This window comes from Aethalodelphis obliquidens, unplaced genomic scaffold (assembly GCF_003676395.1).
Source record: "Aethalodelphis obliquidens isolate GAN/ISIS:26980383/991018 unplaced genomic scaffold, ASM367639v1 scaffold34, whole genome shotgun sequence".
Taxonomy (NCBI): domain Eukaryota; kingdom Metazoa; phylum Chordata; class Mammalia; order Artiodactyla; family Delphinidae; genus Aethalodelphis; species Aethalodelphis obliquidens.
The window spans coordinates 4,647,677-4,662,886 of NW_020837978.1; the positions used below are offsets into that span (position 1 = coordinate 4,647,677).

General features: G+C 44.3%; 1 long non-coding RNA gene across 1 annotated transcript in view; it reads right to left on the reverse strand.

Annotated features, from left to right (window-relative positions):
* Positions 1-15,210, reverse strand: part of LOC113631715 (uncharacterized) — a 100,238-nt gene that overhangs the window by 70,056 nt on the left and 14,972 nt on the right. Inside the window, exon 5 of the long non-coding RNA XR_003437526.1 lies at positions 13,743-13,819. This is a non-coding gene — a long non-coding RNA (uncharacterized LOC113631715). The remainder of the gene's footprint in view (positions 1-13,742; positions 13,820-15,210) is intronic.

Sequence of the window (15,210 nt, forward strand, 5' to 3'; positions counted from 1 at the left end):
TCCCACTGTTGTGGCCTCTCCCGTTGCGGAGCACAGGCTCCGGACGCACAGGCTCAGCGGCCATGGCTCACGGGGCCCAGCCGCTCCGCGGCATGTGGGATCTTCCCGGTCCGGGGCACGCACCCACGTCCCCTGCATCGGCAGGCGGACTCTCAACCACTGCGCCACCAGGGAAGCCCAGGAAAAATATTTTTAATGCACCTTTTTTCAGGAATAAATGACATTGGTTTCCAAGTGTTAGCTGGGAAAGTTTGAGTGGGAAGATGCCCAGGGAGCCGGTATGCTGTCTCTGTCCGTTTGCTCCTCTGTGGTTTTGGTGCCTGGGTACCCGTGTCCACGGGGAGAAAATGACATTGACTTTATGAAAGTCACCCTCTGCCCAGCATGCCCTCTGCTAAGATTTTGCCGCTTTGTCACCAAGGGAAGGCTGGCCCGATGAAAGTTGTGCTGACTTCTGTAGAACTTGTGGAAAACCTAGACCACTAGTTGTAATTCTGTACCTGTGGAAGTTTTGCATCTGTTTTGACCCTAAATCCTACGAACCTAAAACTTAAGGCAAATAAGTCAAGAAGCATAAACGGACATGAAAACAAGGCAAATAGTCGCAATGATACCTTCCGTGAGGTCCCTGCCACGTCAGACAGCAAGGTTCCCACAGCGCAAATCCAAAATGAGTAATTAGAGGGAAACTGTCAAGATAAACATCACGGACGATAAAAGTATCCTCACCTGTTACGGACCCTAAAGAATCTCAATACGATTTTCACCAAGACTAAAAAAGCTGATGCTTCAAGTGAGTTCCAATTCTGTCTCTTCTTCTGAAATGTGGCCCCATGAACGTCTGTGGACAGCCTATGACTGAGCTTCCCCACGGGCAAAATGCAGATCCTGGGTCAGTACTAGGTGGTCCTTGTCTAACTGAAGGGGTATTGTGAGACCATCTGCAAATCATTCTGAGCTCCTCAGACAAAAGGCAGGAAGTATGAAATGTGATTATTTGTGCTATTTACTTTTTTTAAAACATTCACAAATATTTTAATAATTTTGAATATGTATTTCTTATATTGAAATATCTGGAAAAGTAAAAGAAGAATTATGGGTTTGCATATATATTCCAGAAAATTACCTCAGTTCTTTTCTCATTTTGTATTTAGAAGAACCATCTTAGAATTACAATGTAAATGGGATATATAGGGTATGATGAAATTTAGTGATAGTAATAGTGATATAAACCAAAGTTGCATTTTTATTGTTGCTGTTTGGGCTGTTCACTTTTTAAACAAGCCACTTGATTTAGGAGTTGATGGATTTACTTTTGTTTAAAGCACATTGAAAGGTCCTAACTTTTGAAAGCCTATTTTCATTTATATTCTTTAAAACCCAATAGTTTTTTACTTTTTTTTTTCTGAACGAGTTGTTATTTAACCCAATATTTGAAGCTGAAGCTGTCAGTGTCTCTTTAACACTGTTCAACAGCTGTTAAATGGGATAATCACCTGTTTATCCTCATGTCACTAATTCAAATGCTAATTGCACTCTAGACACTGGCTTATTCTCCCCATCAAGCCAGACCAGGTGCACAGCCCTCTGAAAGATGCTGCAGTGATCACGGGCCTCCATCTATGCACTCGTGGAGGCACAGAGGAAACAGGGCAACACACACACACACACACACGAATGAACGTGCTGCTTATAACTGTGAAAAATCAGGAATTACTTAAATTACTTAAATGTCAAATGACAGTGAAATAAGCCAAAGTAAACAACCACAGAATATAGTATTATACAGTCGTTAAAGGGATGCTTACGAATACGGTTAAATAATGTGTTAAAAAAAATCTACCTATTGATGTTGAGTGAAAATAGTATGCAGAACTATTGTATGATAACAAGTATGAGGGGGATATTTGCACAGAAAAAGGCAAAGGGTACATGATAGTCTTGGAACTATAATCAACCACTATCTACAGAACTACCCAAGGATAATTCTAGGGTCTGGGAATACATGAATTCCTGTTTTCACAGAGCTGACATTTCACGGAGCTTACATTTGGAGCTTATATTTTGGAGAAGAAAGATAGACAAAATCCAGGTAAAGAAACCAATAAACAAGATATATGCAAAGAGTGATGTCCTAAGAAAATGTACAGAGAGCTGTGGGGTAGAGGGACCAGAAGGTCTGCTCTCACGTGGGTCGTGAAGGCGGAGACCTCAGAGGAAACCCAAACAATGAGGAGCCCCAGTGTTAAGTCCCAAGAGTGACCTTGCTTGGCAGGGTCACAGCCCAGGAATGCACAGCAGGTCGGAGCAAGGGAGAGGGAGGGATAAGGTGAGTTTGGAGAGTTGGCAGGAGCCCGGTCATGCTGAAAGGACAAGGGTTCCCACCAGCGAACCTGTTCCACCTGTTCCAACCAGGTGGAAGTTCCTGCAGGGGCCCAGGTGTGAGAGGCAGGCATGGGCTGGAGTGGCAACCGTGGAGATGGGAGGGATGGATGGACTCAGGAAATACACTGAAGGGGGAGCGGCATCAACTGAACTGAACCTGATTCAGGGTGAGGGAGGGTGCGGACAGAGATACTGAGTCAAAAGAGAAGAATCTCACACGATTCCGAGATTTTTGGCCTCAACAACTTCGGGACCACTGCCTGAGCTGAGAAAGTGGGCGGAACAGGCTTGTGCTGGAAAATCGAGAGCTGTGTTTCTGTCATTTTACAGTTGAAATGCCTATTGGATATCCCCAAGAAGACATCAGTGACACAGTCAAGCTGCTCAGGGGGCGTCACGGGGAAGATAGGCATTTGGGAGTTACTTGAACGTGATGGCGTAGAAAGCAACGGGCCTGGATGGGGTGACGTACAAAGAGCACGTGGAGAGGAAAGACAGCCCAGGACTGAGAGCTGCATACTGGACTCAGGAGGAGGAGCAAGGAGAGAGGCGGACAGTGAGTGAGGAGGAAGTCTAGGCGGGCATCGTGTGCCGGAACCAAGGTTAGAATCTTGTTGGAAGGAAGAAGGGATTCTCGACTAATCCCAGCTAATGCTGCTGAACGTTTGAGAATTAGTAAAGAGATGTCACCTCTGCTCTGGCGACATGGTGGCCCTTACAAGCTCAGGTTCAGGGGAGGGGTGAGAACAGGAAGGACGGAAAGGGAGGTGGTGGTCACAGTGGGACCACTGACACACTTGAGGTTCCCTGGGGAGGGGCGTAGAGCAAAGAGGCAGAGGAGAATCAGGGGCAGGCTGTTTTAGGGAACGATTTTAGAGCTTGTTTGTGTGCTGATAAGAATGACCTAGTCAAAAGAGATAAAAGAGATGGTGGAGGAAAGAGAAAGATAACAGAGAGAGGTTACTGAAAAACAGGACGGGCTGGCTTCTGGAGAAGGCAGAGTTTGACCTTTGACGGGAGCAAGGAAACTGCATCCCTAGGAGCGGGACAGAAGGCAGGAAGAGCCAGCAGAGATGCCCATAGAACAGGAGACTTGGAGGGGAGAGTGGAAGGGGTTCCCTTCTGTGTTTCCACTTTCTTGATGCACCACAGAACCAGATCATCAGCGGAGGGCGCTCAGCTCTGCCGCTGCAGAGTGAAAGCAGCCAGAGACGACACATACAAGGACAAGGGCGGCTGTGTTCCGGGAACACCTTATTATGGACACGGACTTCGAATTTGACCTAGGTTTTATGTTTATGAAATATTCTTCTTCCTTTGGCTTTTCCAACCATTTAAAAATGGAAAAAGCATTTTTGCTTCATCGGCCATTCAAAAGCAGGGGTGAGCCAGATTTGGCCAACGGGCAATGACCCTCGTGTTAGAGCAAAGCGTGCTGTTGACTGAAGTGACACACAGGGAAACCTCTTCGGGGCACTGCTCTTGGCTTGAGGCAGTGGGGCCGCTGGGGGCACGCGTGAGGGACCCTCTGAGCCTCCTTTAGTCTCCTGTTAGCTGACATGGATTTCTTCTTCTTTCAACTTGTATTTTCCAACTTTTCTTTTCAAAGCACGTGCTAATTCTAGCATTAAAAAGTCCCGTGTGTCGTGAAGGGGAGAGAAATAATTACCCCCCCTTGTTGTACTGTGGTCCCTTCTCATCTTCCTGCTGACCCAGGTGCTTAGTAGAACTGCAGCCCCACGGAACTTCTGAGCACCTGCTCTGCGACCTTAGATCTCTTAGGGTTCTGAAGCCATTCCAGTCCTATGCTGAAATTTCAAGATGGTTACTTTATAGCTATTTTGGATTAAGCAAAATTAATTGAATTGATCGAATTCTTTGGAATATTTTAATTTACCGTTCGATGTTTTTAAAAAAAAACTACTTAAATTATTTTCTAAATTTTGTGTCTCTTCGTATGTGAGAAAAAATATGGAAACAAATTTAAATAATTGGATGGAACCTAGAACTAGAGATTTATTCTAGAGATTTCTAGAAGTAGAAATTTCTCCATGAGAAAATCATGGAGAACGTCATTTCCTTCCAGAATAAAGGAGTTGATAATGACAGTATATTTAATTACAGGACCAAAATGAATTTAACATAATGTCCATCTACAAGCCATTGGAAGAATTTTAAAAGAATGTTTAAAATAGTGATTTCATTTTTTTAACCACTGTAAACTCTCGTTTTTTCTCAAGATAGAATATTGTTTGTATTTTTTCAGACTCATTTCCATGTTTAGTGTCTTTCTAGCCGCTGTTTAAAAAATTAAATATTTCAAGGATGTCCTAATCATCAGAATGGCACAGTAATTTTTTTTAATTTACTTTAAAATTGATGCATCTGGATTATATTTCTGGCAGGAAGTTAGACATCTGCCTACAGAATACATATTTCCATTAAGTATCCCCTGCATGCCTACCTGTTTTCATGGCTTTGCCAATACTGGGATAGGAATTAAGAGAAGGAAGAGTTTATGCTTCTGTATGAGGCAATTAGAAGTAGTTATCCCACATTAGGAGTTTGGGATTAACAGATACATGCTACTGTATATAAAGTAAATAAACAACAAGGACCTATTGCATAGTACAGGGAACTATATTCAGTATCTACTAATAATGTATAATGGAAAAGAATCTGAAAAAATATATATATATGTATAACTGAATCACTTTACTGTACACCTGAAACTAACACAACTTCGTAAGTCAAGTATACTTCAATTTAAAAATATAGCGTTAAACGCACGGGCTTTGCGAAAGACCATCTCAGGTGTAATTCCTGGTCACTACATTTACTCGCTATGTGACTTGGGCAAGCTACTTACCTTTCTGAGCCTTGGCTTAATCCCTACAACAGGGAAATTATAATACCTAACACCTGGGGAATTGAATGAGATGATCTATGAAAAGCGCCTAGACAGTGCCTGGGAGATTGGAAAATTCTCACCAGATGTTGGGACGCTTGTCTTATCTCTCAGCCACACGTGGTCCAGGCTCTAATACCCTCTGTCCATTGATGGGAGAGACAAAGCAGAGTGCTTGGCACGTAGACAGCACTCAATAAACATCTGGAGGCTGATGAGTTAATTAACTGGGTACTTAATTAATATAACCGAGGACTTTCCATTAAAGAAGAGCAAAATCACAATGTTTCATTTCTGCAGAGGTCTTACAGCCTCTCCCGTGAACGAGGCATGTCTAGAAGACCACGTATTGCACAAAGAAGAATGGAGGCTAAACGCGTCCGGGGTCACGAGCTGTGGGAAAGGATGTTTCCCTCTTCATTTCGACCAGTTTGTTCTTTCACCCGACCTGCTTCCGACCAGCGCTCTCGATTGTCTTATGGGCTGCCCACTGCAATCTCTTAAAAGGGCAGCCCCGTAAACCACAGGATTCCCGCCGCCAGCCTCCCACTTTCCTACTTCACTCTCCACCCACCACCCAGGGTACTGGATGCCTTGCACTGGGCAACGCGTTCAAAAGCTTGCCAATCAGAGCCTCCCTCAAAATTGTGAACTGAGAGATGCAGACACAACTGACAGATGAGGATGAAGCCGGTGGCTGATAGAAATAAGCAATGCTGGAAAGTCAAGGTTGGCGGCATTACTGAGCCACGTTCACGAGGCCTACACAAGGGAAGCAGGCTGTAAGAAAAATGAGAGCAGATGTGTTAGGAAGAGCAGAGATGAGAGGCCCTGCGGCTCCTGAGAGAGAGGTGAAAGGCCAGCCCACCCGTGGTCGGTCAGTCCATGTGGAGGTAGGGGTTCCCAGTGCCCTGAGCACTCACAGCTGCTGGGTGTCCTCTCCTGCCAGTGACATTCATCTGTGACACCGCTGCTTGGGTCAACAGGGCCCTCTCTACTGTGCAGTGGAACGTTCTCTTGATATCACCTGGCACAGGTGAAACCCTGACGTGAACCATCTGAGATGCATGACGATGCAACAGGATGGGAGCGCACAGCTAGAGTGAACCCTTCAGATGCTTACTGTCAACTCATTCATACTGTGTCATCATGTGTTAAAAGTCTGAGCCTCGAGTAACTCAAGAAAATGCAGCTGGAATTCCAGGCTTTCCTGGCTTCGAAACAGTCCCTCACTTGGGTGTGTTTTCTCACACTCACAGCTGAATAGGAGCTTATCCTTACTGGATTTCTTGGTGTCCATCTGAACAGCTCCAACCTGAATCGGGATGGCCAGGCCACCCCTTTCTTCCTGACTTATTCTCTTAACATGCATTCATTTCTCACATCCATTCAAGCCTTAAAAATAAGTTATTTATTCATAGCAGCATTATTCACAATAGCCTGATGGTGGAAGTAACCCAAGTGTCCATTGATGGATGAGTGGATAAACATATGTGCTATACACATGCAGTGGAATATTATCCTGCCTTTAAAAGGAAGGGAATTCTAACATAAAAGGACAAGCACTTTACAAGTCCACTTCTATGAGGTCCCTAGACTGGTCAGGTTCACAGAGACAGAAAGTAGAAGGGTGGCTGCCAGGGGCTGGGGGCTAGGGGATGGGGAGTTAAGGTTTGATGGGGACAGAGTTTCAGTTTGAGATGATCAAGAAAGTTCTAGAGATGGATGGTAGTAATGGTTCTACAATAATGTGAAAGTACTTAATGCCACTGCACTATAACTTAAAAGATGGTTAAAATAGTAAATTTTATGTTGTGTATATTTTAATAGACACACAAAAACACTGGAAGGTAAAAGCGGTAGGGGAGGGTGTCCTATACGTGTCTCTATGTAAGAGATTTTTTTTAAGTTTACTTTTCGCGAATGGGACTCAGAGAAGAAGAGACCATTTGGGGAAGGTACAGGACCTCCTGTTTTCTTCTCTGGGCATAGAATACCAGCCAAGGAAAGCCATGGTCGAGTCAGAATCCAAACAGGGTCAGTTCATTTTGTTCCTTAAACTCAATATCCCTCTTCCTCCAAGTCCTCTCGGTTCCCAGGTCTGCACGGGGTCTCCAGATCTCCACCCCAGGGCTTTGGCAGGACTCAGGAGGGAGCTTCCTCCTCCAATGGAGGGCATTGCCCAACGTCCACGTGCAATAAAAGGAGTTTTGTGTGAGACGTTTAGAGTAAAATCTGACTTCCATGCACTAGAACTTTCATTAATGAAGAGCTTTCATGTCTGTCTAGTGGGTCAATGGTTTATTTTCATTTAGTAAATGTGGGGAAAGGATTATAAGCGTGCGTGTTTGCTCTGCTATCTTAACCCTGAATTTCCAGTCACGTATTTCTAAAGCCCAGAAACGGTTACAAGGTGCACAGGGTGAGCATTGCAAAGGCCGAACAAGGGCAGAAGAGCTGAGTCACTCACATGAGGTGATTACACACTCTCACAACAAAGAATGAAAAAGAAAAAGAGCCAGACACCCAGGTCTCATGACATGACGCGTTGGACTGGTGGGCTTTCCCCTTGCTCTGCGTGCTCTCTCTGCACAGATGACTGGTCCCCTTGGCCTGTTTCACAGGATTCCTCAGGCTTTGCCCAGCTGCCTGAAGGTCAGCTTGCCTGGGGTGGGTGGGCAATCAGGTTGGCAGGGCTCTGTCTCCGATACCCTGGAGTGGCCAGTTTTGTGTTTGTTACTTCATTCTTGGAACCGAACGATACTTCTGCAATCCTGAAAGACCTACAGTGGGCTCCTGGGTCAACTAGGTTACCTGGACCCCGGGGTCCACACATACTTGGTCCTAAGCCCAAATCACAGTCCTGCTAGGATAGTCTTGGGCATCCAGGCCTGTAGACAAGGACAAGATGGTTCACGGACCCTAATTACAGGATGGAGCAGTCAGCACTGAACACTGAAACCAGAAAGTCCTTCCCTCAACAAACATTTACTTTGAATACGGAGACCCTTTGATAGAAAGAAACACATGGGTGGTAAATGGATCCCCTCAACCACTGTCACCATCATCACAAAACGTACACACCCACAACTGTCGATGACGCTCTCAGTGCCTCTTGTCCTGTAGACAGAAAATCCCCTCAGGTAGGTTTCATAAAAACTCAAATGCCTCTGAAAGCACTTTCAGAATAAGGAGGAAGAGGTGACAGGGAAGAAGGAGAATGATGGGTGAAGGACTGTGGCTCCCACAAGTCGGGTGAAGAAAATGGTTTGGACTAAGCCAGAAACGAAAAGGATCTTGGGAGCATGTGAAGGTAAAAGCTAAGAGGTACGGAGTTCACCCAGCTGGGAAGATAAGAGAAGCAAGGAGGAGGCTGGCCAGATGCCCCATGGCTAGTTCAGGAGGGCCGCTCTGAGGGAAGAAAACAGAATGGAAACTGCGCTAAACAACAGACAGAAAAAGGACCATTAACTGAGGAAGCAGAAAGCAGCCAATAAGGGAAGCCCCTTCCCCCCCACCCCACTCCAGGTTCTAAGAGTAATTAACCCAATTCTTTTTTCAGAGCTGCTTTTCATTGACACAGGTTAAAAAAAAAAAAAAAAAGTCTCCTCCCCCAGACTCACCAAGGAGCCCACCGTTTCACTTTTACTTCTCCTTTTAAAAAACTTAAACAACTATACAAGTTAGAAGGATGGCTCAGTGAACACTCAACAAGCCACCTGGACTCAAGGACTGTCAATATTCTGCTACATCACAGGCTCCCCTGGAACAATTTGGATGGAGGGTTCAGGCACCGTGACCTTGCGTCCCTAAATGCTTCAACGAGCATCGCCCAGGAATACAGACGTTCTAAAAAGCCCCAAGGTAAACATCTGGGCTAGGAAAATTAACACTAATTCCCTACTCTCATCTAATACCCAGTCCACATTCAGATTCCCCCAAATGGCTCTTAGTGTTCTTTTCTGTTCTTCATCATCAAATTCTTCTTTGTTTTTGTTGTCACTTTGAACCAGGATCTGATAAGGTAAGCACACCACATTTGATCGTTATGTCTCTTTAGACTCTTTCAAATCCTCTAGTCTAGAACAGCCACCACCCCCTTTTTTTATTCATGATATTGATTTTTTCAAGAGTCCTGGACAGTTTTGTAAAATTTCCCATATTCTGGTTTGGCTGATCGTTTTGTCCTACTGTTGTCTACCTTGTCTCTAGTCTCTGCCCTGTATTGTCTACCTTGTCTCTAGTCTCTGCCCTGTATTTCCCATCAACTGAAGGCTAGGTCTAGAGACTGGATTAGATTCAGGTTAAACATTTCTGGCAAGAACACTCCACAGGTGATGCTGCGTGGTTCATGGTGCATCCTGTCAGGAGGCTGCCTCGCTGCAAGTGTTCCACCAAATCCGATCCCTCGAGTAAAGCAGTGACCCTCAGGTCTCTCCATCGGGAAGGTTCCTTGCCTCCACACAGTTAGTCGGTAACCCTGGAGCGATATGTTGGCCCGTGTCCTGTCCCCAACAAACTTCCATCCGATGGTTTAGCATCTATTGATGATCCTTGCTGATAACAGTTATTTCACAAACAGCCCATCAATTTTGAAATGTCTAAAGGGTGACGGGGAAGAAGAGAAAGGAGTGTTGAGGGAAGAAACAGAGAACAAGGTAAATAGGCACTAGAAAGCTGGAAAAGTAGCAGGTAATTCCAAAAGCTTTGCCAAGACCTTCCCAATTTACATTCAGCTGTTTCCAGAGTCATAAGCCCTTTAAGGAAATGCTGGCACAGAGGGCCCTGAGCAAAGTGCCGTCACGCGGTAAGAAGTGAACACATTTCAGTGCATCGAGGCATCTGCAATGTTTTTGAACTTCATCCCCAACCTTAGCCGAGAGAGAGCTATTAAATGAAGAGGAAGTATGCAGCTATGCCCCAGACCAGGTGTTTGGGCCATGGATTTCCATTTGACCAGGAAGAGGTAGTGCCAGCTCAGGGCATGCTGGGCCTCTTCATCCAGGGCTGGTTTACAAGACACACTCAAGAGCCATTTACCCAGAACTCTCAGTTCCAAATCTTTACTTCTGTCCAAACAGTACTTGCTGCACTGTCCAAAAACGGGTTTCTTTGAAAGAAACAAGTGGTCCCTTTGCCGACCTGTTGAAAAACTGCATTGTCTTGGGTAAATGACTCTTTCAGACTTTCAGAAATTACGTTTTTCTCTATGAAGAGTTCTGGTGAATGCCTGCATCAAGAATATTCCACATCTACTCAGATATTTAAATCACTGACGGTTATCTCCCAACACACATCTTTTTTAAGACATCCAGTATTGAAAACTTTGTTCTGATTCTGGGGCATTCTGACTCTGGTTATGACAAGCAAGGACCCTAACCCCCCAAAACAGGAATTAAAGTTGACTTCAGTAAACACAAGGTGCAAGCATAGACCCTTTGGCAAAGAGTCTGACATCTAATAGGAGAGGTAAGTCATACAGACATTCGGTCATCGATGGTAGAGCTGGAGATGCAGTTGGAAATAAAAAAGGGCTGCCAGGGAGGTAGCACAGAGCACTTCTCTGACTTGAGGAATCAGAGAAGGTGTCTCCCAAGGGACTCCTCCAGGAACAGAAAATTATTCCCCATGGTGGGAACCAACTCCTGGGAAATCAGCCCGTGCTGATTCACCAAGTAATTATGAAAGTCTAAACGTACACTTCTCTAGACAAGGTATGGTTTCCCGGCTCCCTTGAATTATTTCAAGGGGAAAAGTTGTTTAAACCTTATAGTTTTAAAATACGTATTTTAAATTCACTTTAGCTTTATTTTAACATATGCATGATTTTTTAAGACGAGGGAGAGAAAGGAATTATATTATCAAGCAAACAGCGACAGGTGTCCCAGCACGTAATGGGTTGGGGATTTGGAATCCTTGTGACGGCAGATGCTAGGTAAATGATGAATAGACAAATTCTTCAGATGCTTTTTTTCAAGAAGGAATATAGTGTCTCTTGTCAGTACTTTCACCCCACCTGGCCATCTAGCCTCCCGGGTCCCTACCATCTCTTGGGTCATGTCTCGTATACCACCCATTACCAACAAATTAACTTCATACAAGCTCTACATTTCCCTCCCTCAGAAGTTACTGCACATTTGCCAGAGACTAACTTTACAATGGCTCAGAAAACCCAACTAAACCAAGCATTGTAACTATTCAGAAGAGAGCTGGCAAGAAACTCATCACGTAGAACGTTATTGCCAATTACACAATCTCACTACCTGCATCAACAGTGGAGCACTGTGGGTGCTGGAAGCAAATTCTGACTTTAAAACTTCAGAGGAAAAACGTCAGCCCGATGATTCTGATACATTTTATAATTGTGTAATTTTTTCTAACAGGCACAACTCATAATACTATTTCTGATAATAAAATAAAATGGCGTTCTTCTCCCTTTAAAAAAGTTTAGGTCTAGAAAAACTTCCCTTATGTGAGGGATGGAAAGTTGTATTCCTGTCCCTTCAACCACCTTCATCTTTGCTCTTCCTTTTCATCATTAAACGAAAAACCAACCTGAGTCATCTCTTGTTATATATCACGTGTAAAACTAATGAGCAATGGGACATGGATGTCCTATCCTGGCTGCTGAAACAGAACTGCTTAAATAAAGGTGCCCCTTCATCCTGGTGAAGTTCCTCGTCCATGACACCAAGCGCAATGGGACAAATGGATCTCCTTCCAGCTCGCCTTGAAACACTCTTGCCAGAAAGAAGGTCATTTCCGTTCCTCTTTGCCTCTGAACGCAACAGGGGATGGCCATCTGAAGAGCAGTCACACTAGTACCTTGGACCACCAAACACAAGAGCATCTAATGGAGATCTGCCCATTAAAGTTATAGTAAAAACAGGAAGAGACCAGTGCGAAGAGGGGCCAAGGCAGCGAGGCTGGCCGGCGGTCGGTGGCTGTCAGTTAGTTGCATCCGTCTCCACTAGGAGAAGTGTGGACGCATGAGGGTATGCAGGTCAGCCCAGCGAGATATTCTGACACAAGAAAGAGAGCAAATGTGCCCACCATGTAACCACTACAAGAATTATAAATGTTAATAAATGCTGGAGAGGGTGTGGAGAAAAGGGAATGCTCCTACACTGTTGGTGGGAATACGAATTGATACAGCCACTATGGAGAACAGTATGGAGGTTCCTTAAAAAACTAAAAATAGAGCTACCATACGACCCAGCAATCCCACTACTGGGCATATACCCTGAGAAAACCATAATTCAAAAAGAGTCATGTACCACAAGGTTCACTGCAGCTCTATTTACAATAGCCAGGACATGGAAGCAACCTAAGTGTCCATCGACATATGAATGGATAAAGAAGATGTGGCATATATATGCAATGGAATATTACTCAGCCATAAAAAGAAACGAAATTGAGTTATTTGTAGTGAGGTGGATGGACCTAGAGTCTGTCATACAGAGTGAAGTCAGTCAGAAAGAGAAAAACAAATACCGTACGCTAATGCATATATACGGAATTTTTAAAAAATTGGTTCTGAAGAACCTAGGGGCAGGCAGGAATAGGGACGCAGACGTAGAGAATGGACTTGAGGACACGGGGAGGGGGAAGGGTAAGCTGGGACAAAGTGAGAGAGTGATATGGACATATATACACTACCAAATGTAAAATAGCTAGTGGGAAGCAGCCGCATAGCACAGGGAGATCAGGTCGGTGCTTTGTGACCACCTAGAGGGGTGGGATAGGGAGGGTGGGAGGGAGACGCAAGAGGGAGGGGATATGGGGATACATGTATGCATATAGCTGATTCACTTTGTTATAAAGCAGAAACTAACACACCATTGTGGGGCAACTGTACTCCAATAAAGATGTTAAAAAAAAAAGAATTAGAAATGTTAGCATAAAAAGGAGAGAAATTGCAAGCCATTTAGAGCAAGATTTAAAGAAATACAAAATTTCACGGACTATCTAGTACCCTTCTAAACTTGAGCTATTGAACAATTACTGCTTCATCTAAATCTTTTTCTTTTCCCCCTCTTGTTTCTGCTTCTACTTTTTCTGCTTACTTTGAAGGTTTAAAAAAAAAAAGACTATCTGCATCTTCCTTTGTTTATACCTTTGGCATAAAGGGGCCTGAGTACCAGTTTACAACTGATTGGTAAGAACTTCCAGGAGGGGGCAATATTGCAGAGTTGGTCACAGCCAAGACCCCAGGTTGGGCTGCCCAGGTTCCGTGCTGGTGCTGACCTAGATGTGTGGTTTAACCTCACTCCATCTCAGTTTCTGTAAAATGGGGACAATTAAAACACCTGTCTCACCTGTTTTTGTGTGGATCAAATTAAACATTCCAGGTAAAGGGTTTGACACTGTGCCTGAGACCAAATGATAACTGTTTGCTATCATCATTGCTATATGACCATCACCACACACCCAAGAGATCCCAGCTAACCTCTTAGCCGTTAGATCTTCCACGCTTCTCCTGGATAGCTCCGGAGAAAAGGAATCGCCTCTTTCAGGAAGCTTTGGCTGCAAAACAAATACTGAATAATAAATAATTAAATAACAGTTTTAAAAGAATATAGACATTTACACAAAGGGTAACCAAATGCAAAACCTCGTTCTTCTAATTCATAAAAGGTTCCCCCGCCACTTAGCTGTTTAGAGGCATTTACTTTCCAACCATTTTAACCAAACAGAATTCAAAAATAGTGTTATTCTGTGGTTTCCCTAGAATCCAAATTTAATTCAGTTGAAGGAAAGGAAAGAAGGAAAGGCCTGAGGCACTTGATGGCTAGTTACAAAGCAGAGAGCTTTCTTATATTAAAAACAAGTCCACTGGGGCTTCCCTGGTGGCGCAGTGGTTGAGAGTCCGCCTGCCGATGCAAGGGACACGGGTTCGTGCCCCGGTCCGGGAAGATCCCACATGCCGCGGAGCGGCTGGGCCCGTGAGCCATGGCCGCTGAGCCTGCGCGTCCGGAGCCTGTGCTCTGCAACGGGAGAGGCCACAACAGTGAGAGGCCTGCGTACCGCAAAATAATAATAATAATAATAAGTCCACTGGTCCAATCTTTATTTAAATTTGTCTGTTCCATGTACTGGAATTTGTTTGTTCAGGTTTTTTTTTTTTCTTTTTAAAGTAAAGTATTTGAGGTTATAGTTGCAGGCTTTATATGCTTTTTTGCCACAGATGAAGCAAGTGGGCTTCCTCTGATATTTTATCTACATAAACTCACCAAATGACTAGTTGGCTTAGCCAAAAGGACAAGGTTAAAACAAATCCCAAGAAAATAAACTCTTATTCATTAGCGAAATCAACCACTTTCAACTGTTGGTAGAGAACCAAGTTCACTGTGTATCCTCATTTCCTCACCCATCGTAAAGCCCTGTCTCAGGGGTCCCAAAAGGTGCCCTGGGGTTGATAAGGTTCCAGCGAAGGCCCCCCTGAGCTCAGGTTTACCCCCTCCCAGTGCTCCCAAGTAGTCAAAGCTTGACTTCTCCCCCTACACAAAACAAAACTGTGAAGGCTCTGGGGTGTGGACCAGTTTAAATCACAGCCACCAAAAGCCCTGAAGACATGCCAACCACAGAGCCTCCAAGGGCCTTTTGAATTCTTCTTCTTCTTCTGTAGAATCACCTACAGAATCAGTTTTACATATACTGTGCTTTCCAGGCATTAAATCTGGCCACTAATTTTACGGCACAATTCCTTCCTCCCACCGGGAGGTAATAAAAAGGTGAATCACGTTCTCCTTCCTTTGGGTCCCAAGAGCTAATGATTTGACATGTAAATTATTCACAAAGGCTTAGTTTTACCCCAAACAGAAATGTGTGGGTGGGTTTCAGTTGCTGCTTCTGATCTGTTTAATTCCTGATACACCCTCACCTACCCATCAAATTCTGAAACAAAGTTCTTATGT